An 8890-nucleotide genomic window follows, 5' to 3' on the forward strand; every position below is an offset into this window, starting at 1 on the left:
ATGAATGTTTAAGATGTGTTTTATGTGGGCTTATCCATAATTCAAAAAATTGTTAGCTGCTAACGATTGGGAAAAACACAGACACTGCAGTGTGCAGTAGTGGTGTCATGGCAGACATCCCATAGACTTACTACGACTTAGTTTATTATTGGCAAAAATGTCTATTTAAAAATATATAGATATATTATACGTAATATTTGTTTCAATTTTAATTTTAAGATAGAAATATTAGACATATGGGGAGGGGGAAGCTTAATAAAAATGAAATCAACTTAATTAGGTTTGGTTTGGCTTATGGGGATTGTGGTGAGGTTGGCGTTAGATTTTAAGGAATAATATTTAAGTTCATTAATTTATTTATTTATTTATTTTTTTAACTGCATTCATCGAAAAAAGATTTCGTATTTATTCATCTAATTTTTTTTTTTTTTTTTTTTTTTCAGAAAATAATACTAATTCACAACCATTTAAAAGTAAATACTCAGTTATCCATAGTTTGGCAAGAGAAGAGACAATCTAGGTCAACGCACTTGGCTTTCACGGCATTTGTAAGTCTTCGAGATTTTTTTTTACTTTGTCCAAATCTGAACAGTTACACTGTGGATTAATATTAACTTTAAAAAAATGCTGTTCGACACTATTTCAAAAGACCTTATTATTGTATAAAATCGGTAAACGCGATATAAATCATTTAAAATATAACGCAGTTGGGAAATTAGTCAAAAGATTATTCTGGTTGGTTCTTCTTTGTTATTGTACTGGATTTCAAGTGAAACGAATGGTATCTACTGAAATGTCATGTCGCAGGAATGAAAATATCCGAAAAAAAAAAAAACGATAAGGTAGAACATTAATTGTTCAAGAAAATAGTTTTCGAAGAAATTAGTAATTTTAGCTTTCATAATGAGTTCTTATTCGTTTCTCTGACATGTCACAAAACAAATATGGCCAAAATCATTTTTTTCGTTGGATCATGGAAACACACATTTTATGTGGTGCTCAGAAAAAACGTCACGGTAAAAATGGTAACAGTGAATAAATAGGTAAAAATGACACTTTGACAACGAAAAAGTAGGACTATTCGAAAAGGGCTGGCTAAGCTCCTGTTCTCCTAGTTTAAAATAGGGCTAAGCCATGGCCACCGAGAGTAAGAAGGCCTGTTAACTGAAAAAATGTCTGCAGGCAATGTAGGTAAGATTTGTCAGACTGTCAAACGAGGGTCATTTGAAAAAGAGCAATAAAACATTTTTAAAAAGAAAAAGTAACACAGTTCGATTACTTAAACTGAACTTTATTCAATATAAAATATAAACATTATCTATGTAAAATTAAGTAATTTTAAAGCAATATACAATTTAATACTGATAAAACTGAATTATGAATTTAGGGAACAAACAATTAAAGAAACATTAAACAAAAGTTTTTTGGCCTTCTGAACAAGAACAGTGTAGTATAGGCACCGCCAAAAATGGCCGAAAAATCAAGTTGTTGTTGTTTTTTAAAACGAAATTACATTTATTAAGATCCATTATTTCTGAGTAACTTTTTTTTTCCAGAAAGATAAAACCCTGAATTTTATCGTATAGAAAACAGAATAATCTAAAACTTTTTCTACTATTTTTAATTAAATTTTAAATATTAAATTTTCCCAAAAAGTTAACAATTGACATTTTTTGTCTTGCACAAAAAACGTACATAAATATTTAAAAAAAAAAAAAAAAAAAAAAAGAAGATTTTTGAAATAATTAATTTATTTATTTGTTGTCTAACTAAGATTTAGGATGATTTTCTATGAGAATATGCAAAAAATATTATAATATAAGTACCTGGATTTAAAATAATTCCACTTATTCATATAGGCAACCAGTTACTTCGCGTCGATCTAGAGTCTATATCGACAATGTTTACGTTTGTATTTGATAAAAAGCAAACTATGGAAGACCAAACAGGCCAAAAAAAACTTATTTTTCAGTGACAAAAATTTCAATGTATTATTAACGCTGAGGCTGGCCAGTACCAGATGGGTGACCATTTGTATGAGTTTGGTTTTTAATGTGTATGTGTGTGGGGGCCAGGCTCCCCAAAATAGGGGGGGGCAATTTAAAACAGAATAAAAAAAATTATTTCAGCGCGTTTGGTCCACCGTAGACGAAAGGCGGCAAACGTTTTCAAACGGGATCGAAAAAATGATGCTATTTTTAACACAAAGGGCACAATATTTATCGAATTTTTTTTGGTCATGCATTATTCGGCTCGCTAAAAAAAATTGTTAATTTATTTATCAAAGATTTTAAAATGGCTTTTTTCGTATAAATATTAAAAAAAAATTTTTTTTGTTTTGCTTAACTTAAATTAATTATTTTACTTAACATATTCACCGAATTTCACACTTCAAAACTCAAAAGCGGGATAATTGAACACAATCGAAGTTCTGATATTCAAACGTCAAAATAAGGTATGCAAACAATTTCTTTTTTTTTTTTTTTTTAATCTATAATTCTGTCCCTTACAACAACACAATATGTTGTGTTCAGTTTCAGATGATTATTTTAAGCATATTTGGAACCCCCTCAAAACAAGGGGGGTTTTGTAAGCAAAAAAATATATATATATAAATATCGTTTATGAAAAATAAGTACACTGTTATAAAGTTCATTCTTCTCTTAATAATCGCTGAAAATTTCGTATTGATCGGATAATTACCTGATTTTTGGTAGATTTTTAAAAAGACGGTCCGTCAAAAAGTACTTACCTGCCTCCCCCCCCCCCCCCAGTTTTGGCGATGCCTAGTGTAGTATCTGTTTTGATGCTACACTTTACCTTTTCTGTCTTCGGTCGGTGGAGGAGAAATCTTTCATGACTGAGATTATTTTTGTTCCTATCCAGAGTGCCCCTTATTGGGAAGCTGAATTTTCTCCACAAGATTATATGTTGAAATATTTAAATAACTATTACTTTAAATACAGAAATTATATTTAAAGTTTTGGTTTTCTGTTCTTCTATGTCCATTTTTTCCCCATGTTTTTCATCAAAATGTGTAGCGTATTAGTTGTCTCACAAGCCATCATCAGTGATTGCTCACTGGCAGTAACCTGTGGTGTTCCCTGGAGACCAAGTGACAAGTCTCCCCAGATTTCCAGTGTTCTTTTGACCACTTGTGCAGATGATTGCATGTTATTGCAACAGCCGTTATCACTGATTTCTCGTTGGCATCGGCCATTGGTGTTTCCTGTGGTTTGGGTGACAAAATGCCTCCCCAAGGTACCAGATTTGAACCGCACACTTCCAGGGGAGATTTAGTCAGTACTCTCTCACCTCGGTCTTTCCATCCTCCCTGACCCTTCACAACTAGTTGTGGCGCCAGTCGATGCCATCTATACCAGTTTTTTTTTATTATTATTACTATTATTATTATGATAATAATAAAGATGCTTGTGCAGTGTATTTTAAATATTATTTCCAAGTTAAATTAAATTTTGGGTTTGTATTACAGTACACATAGATTCGAAAAAGTTGTCAAAAAACAAATATCACAAATAAATGTCATTAAAGACAAGATAAGTTACTCTTCTACCTATCTGGGAAGGGTTTTAGTGGTTTTACTCACTTTAAAACGTGTAATCGCTTCGAAAATCATACAATGTTTATCAATATATTTTTAAAAGGAAAATGTCGGCATATATGTAAATTATCTTGCCTTTGATAACATTTATTTGTTATATATTTGTTTTTTTTGACAACTTTTTCGAATCTATGTGTACAGTAAAACAAACTCGTTATGTAAATTATTTACAGTTAAAATGTTATAAAAAAAAAAAAAAAAAATTGGAGTTTTAAATATATTTCAAAGAAATGAATTACGCCCCGTGCTAAAATATTGATAATTCACCAATCGTAAAAAAAACACTGCCATGAAAAATGCTTACTTTAAAATATTTGAAAATACTCAGTGAAAAGTTGTATTTATTATTAATAGAACGGACTGAAAAATATTATAAAGATTGTTTGTTTTGCAGTAAAAAAATAAAAAAATAAAATGAAATATTCGACTTTCTCCAATAAAAATAAAAGTTCAAACACGAATTCACTTACGATATTTTGATTAAAATTAGGTACTGGTCGCGGTAAGAGTTCCCTGCCGAACACCCTCAAAAAACAATGACTTCTCCCCACGCATGCGCAAAGGACATGTTTTAGTTGCCATAGTAACTAAACGATCATGAATTTTTATCGACTTTGTTTTACTGTTTATGAATATTGAAATAAAAGACATTACAACACATTTATTAATAATATCTCACTTTTAATCACTTTTATCGACTTTTTTAAACTTTTTTTTTTACTTTTTAATAGCATTTTCTTTTTAAATGACAACGTTAATGTTTATGAATATTGAAATAAAATACATTACTACACATTTATTAATATCTTTTTTTTTTACTGTTTATGTGTCACTTTTATCGACTTTTTCTTTTCTTATATTGAATATTGAAATATTATATATATGAAATATTGAAATTATTCTTATATTGAATATTGAAATAAAAGACATTACTACACATTTATTAATAATATCTTCTTTTTTTTTTTTACTGTTTTACTGTTTATGTGTCACTTTTATCGACTTTTTCTTTTCTGTTTTAATAGCATTTTCTTAAAATGAATATTAAAATAATTTCCCAACTTTTTCATTTCTATGTGTTTTTAGTTTTGTGTGTTGAATGAAACTTTTATTTTGAATGGTGCGAAAATAACATTGATTAAATAAACAAACGTATGTAAATGTAGGGTTTGTATTACTGTACACATAGATTCGAAAAAGTTGTCAAAAAACAAATATATAACAAATAAATGTTATCAAAGGCAAGATAATTTACTTTTCTACCAAACTGGATATATTTTTCGTGTTTTTATTCGATGTAACATATTTATTCAGCTCGAAAACCATACAGTGTTTACCGATGTATTGGAACATTCAAGATGGCGTCTTATTCTCTCTTTAACACGGTAAGTGTGGGAAAAGATGTTATAAATAAAAAACCGGATAAAATACTATTAAAAACTCGCTCAATATATGTTACCGTGACATAGGTTTACATAAATTGTGCGGGTTTTTAATAGTATTTTGTATAGTTTTTTATTTATAACACCTTTTTCCATACTCACGGTGTTAAAGAGGGTGTGAGACGCCATCTTGAATTTTCGAATACATCGGTAAAGACTGTTTTTCGAGCTGAATAAATATGTTACATTGAATAAAAACACAAAAAATATATCCAGTTTGGCAGAAAAGTAAATTATCTTGCCTTTGATAACATTTATTTGTTATATATTTGTTTTTTGACAACGTTTTCGAATCTATGTGTACAGTAATACAAACCCTAAATGTATTATTCTATCACCATTTTGTGGTACTAGTGCACTTATTGATCCGTGCTGAAATAACGTTATTATTTAAAAAGCCATTCTTAACACGGGGAGGGTGTTTTGTACCTATTCTCTACTTTAACCTTACAATTGAATAAAAAAAACATTAAACTTTAAGCTTAGAAATACGATTTAAAATATAGCGCGGATCATAAATGCACTAGCACCCATTTTCTTATTAATAAATGTTTAGTAATTATTTTTCTTTTAATATTCATAAACAGTAAAAACGTCGTCATTTAAAAAGAAAATGCTATTTAAAAAAGAACATTGATTAAACGTAAGTAAATTTATTATTTTATCACCATTTTGTGGTAAGTAAATTTCAAGAACCGCCGACAGATGTCGTTTGTCAGCCAAAGAACCGGGGTCGATAACTATTGTTGTAATGAAAAATAAAAGTTTCATTCAACACACAAAACTAAAAACACATAGAAATGAAAAAAGTTGGGAAATTATTTTAATATTCATTTTAAGAAAATGCTATTAAAACAGAAAAGAAAAAGTCTATAAAAGTGACACATAAACAGTAAAAAAAAAAAAAAAAAGATATTAATAAATGTGTAGTAATGTATTTTGTTTCAATATTCATAAACATTAACGTTGTCATTTACAAAGAAAATGCTATTAAAAAGTAAAAAAAAAGTTTAAAAAAGTCGATAAAAGTGATATGTTATTAATAAATGTGTAGTAATGTCTTTTATTTCAATATTCATAAACAGTAAAACAAAGTCGATAAAAATTCATGATCGTTTAGTTACTATGGCAACTAAAACATGTCCTTTGCGCATGCGTGGGGAGAAGTCATTGTTTTTTTTAGGGTGTTCGGCAGGGAACTCTTATCGCGACCAGTACCTAAAATTATCCCAAATGTGCAATTATAATAATTATTTTCCGAATGGAGAATTGTTTTTTTTTCTTTAGAACATACATGGACAATCGGTAACATATATTGGTAGCCATATTTTTTTATGCCTGTTAGCATGACCACGTGGTTGAATACCGGAAGCTGTCTATACCTACAACTTAATTAGGAAGTGACGTTACGCTGTCATATGCATCGCCCTTCTTTCTCAGTAGCCACGGTTAAGCCCCCTTAGCTTTGGTTTGGAGAAAGTCGGTTTGGTTTGGTTTAAATTCTGTAGAAGCACTGAAAAAATAATTAAAACATTTTATTCAATAATTATTTTATCATAAATATTTATGTATAATAATCTGAAAAAAGTCTGAATAAAATTTCACCGCCGCCATATTTATCTAAATTCAATTTATTGTTTTAAGTCTTATAAATAGACACTTAATTCAATTATTTAATCGCTGGCGGTCACTGCTTTTAATTTTCTTGAACCAAAATGAGTTTTATTTGTTAAAAACATATTATTATACAGAAAATTGATTTACAAATTTACATTTATTAATAAAGGGTGCTAGTGCACTTACTGATCTGCGCTGTTTTTTAAATCGTATTTCCAAGTTTAATTAAAGTTTTATGATATGTTTTCTTTTATTCAGTTGTAAGGTTAAAGTACAGAATAGGTACAAAACACCCCCCCCTCCTCATGTTAAGAATGGCTTTTTAAATAATAACATTATTATTTTAGCACGGATCAATAAATGCACTAGTACCAAATAAAGAAAACTTTTTCGTAAATTTTTACCTGGTTTCCACATCAACATTTTCCTTTTAGAATGACAATTTGTATTGGTTTTCCGGTATGCTGAAAACGAGTATTGCATTTAAATTTTCCGCAAATAAGTAGTTTTCCTGGTATTAAGCAATATCATTACTTTTGTTATTGTTGGTGGCCCCTGCGCGAGCCTTTTTTAGTCTCACACAAAAACACGCGTTCACATTTCAAGCTATATTACTTGTCATACACATACGCGCACACAAACATACGCGCCCACGTCCACACACGTACATATATTCACGTTCCCGTACATACACTCACATTCACGTGTATACTCACACACGTGCACACGTACGCACACAAGGATAACGTCACTTCCCCTTTCAAAGGAAATCCACACATGCGCAAAAGACCACCGGAAATAAGTATAAAAGCAAAAGACAAGCTGTTTCCAGCCCTTTTTAGACCAGCTTCCGAGCTGGTCGGTCTATGGACCGACAGCGTGCCTTTTCGGCAGGCGCGCACACGCGCGTACCTCACACCACTTGCTACTATGTGGGACAAAAAGCCAACAGACAGTACCTACACTTTATACGCTTTCTCTCTCCATGAACTGGATTGACATTCTCACTCTTTCTCTCTCTATCTACTACTTGTGCCAGAGAACACCACTGCGTAGCTGACGGCTAACCTGGCGCACAGTTTAACTGATGTCAACCCTCTATCTTTTTCTTTGTCTACACGCTGGACTATCATTCCCATTTGCCACTACATCACTCACTTCTCTTCCCACACGCGAACAAACGATAGTGACCCGAACGTGAGATGAACACACATTTCCTTTTTCCTTCTATACTACTAATCCCGCAACAAACGATGGTTACACCCGCGCGGACATGAACATGTGTTATATCTAAAACATTCATTCTTCCAACAGTAAATAAACGACACGTTTATCTTATCGAGAAATTGAGTTTTGTTTCTTTCTTTCCATCCGTTTCATTATTTTTCTTTTGTAACAGGATTAGGATTTATATATCCTAGACCTCTACACCCCTTGGTACACACTCACGCATGTAAATGCAACCCTGAGAAACTACGCCCAAGCGCGGGCATACCACAATAGCCACCAGCAATAACATAAGAAATGACATTGTTTAATATTAGGCAAACTACTTATTTACGGAAAATTTAAATGCGATATTCGTTTGCAGCATACTCGAATACCTATAAAAGTCATTTTAAAGGAAAATGTTAAGGTGGAAACTTTTTTTATAATAGGAATGTTGGGTTTGTTTTACAGTAGACTTTAAAATGTTTAGTCGGTTCAAAAAACAAGTAGTGTCGAGCGTTACATGAGATTAGGAAAACATCACCAACACTGTAGGATCATATCTTTCAAATCTCAATAATAACTAAATAAAATAAAACTAAAACAAATTACTGGTAAAAATCACCCAATAAAAGTTGCTTACAGTGTTGAAATAACATTATTTTTTGTTTATTTATTTATTTTTTTTATTCAATTTTCACCCCAAACAAGGCACAGTACTACTTTGAAGTAGGGGGCTACTATCGGGGACATAAGTTGCAGGGGTATTATGAAGAGAGATGAGTAGCAAGATGTCTGTTCAAATTACACTTGAACTTCTGCATGTCAGTACAGTTGAGAAAGCAGAATCCCGGAAGGGAGTTCCAGTTCTGGGGAAGAAACTATTGGAGGAGAAGGCCTTCTTACACCTAGGGATCTCTACTGTGAAGGGGTGGGATTTGGCTTCCTGTCGGGTTTGTCCGGGGGTATTCACGTCGAGGGGGTACAAATGCCTGTAGCT

Source organism: Euprymna scolopes, chromosome 26 (genome assembly GCF_053919585.1).
Source record: "Euprymna scolopes isolate OS-2025 chromosome 26, ASM5391958v1, whole genome shotgun sequence".
Lineage (NCBI taxonomy): Eukaryota > Metazoa > Mollusca > Cephalopoda > Sepiida > Sepiolidae > Euprymna > Euprymna scolopes.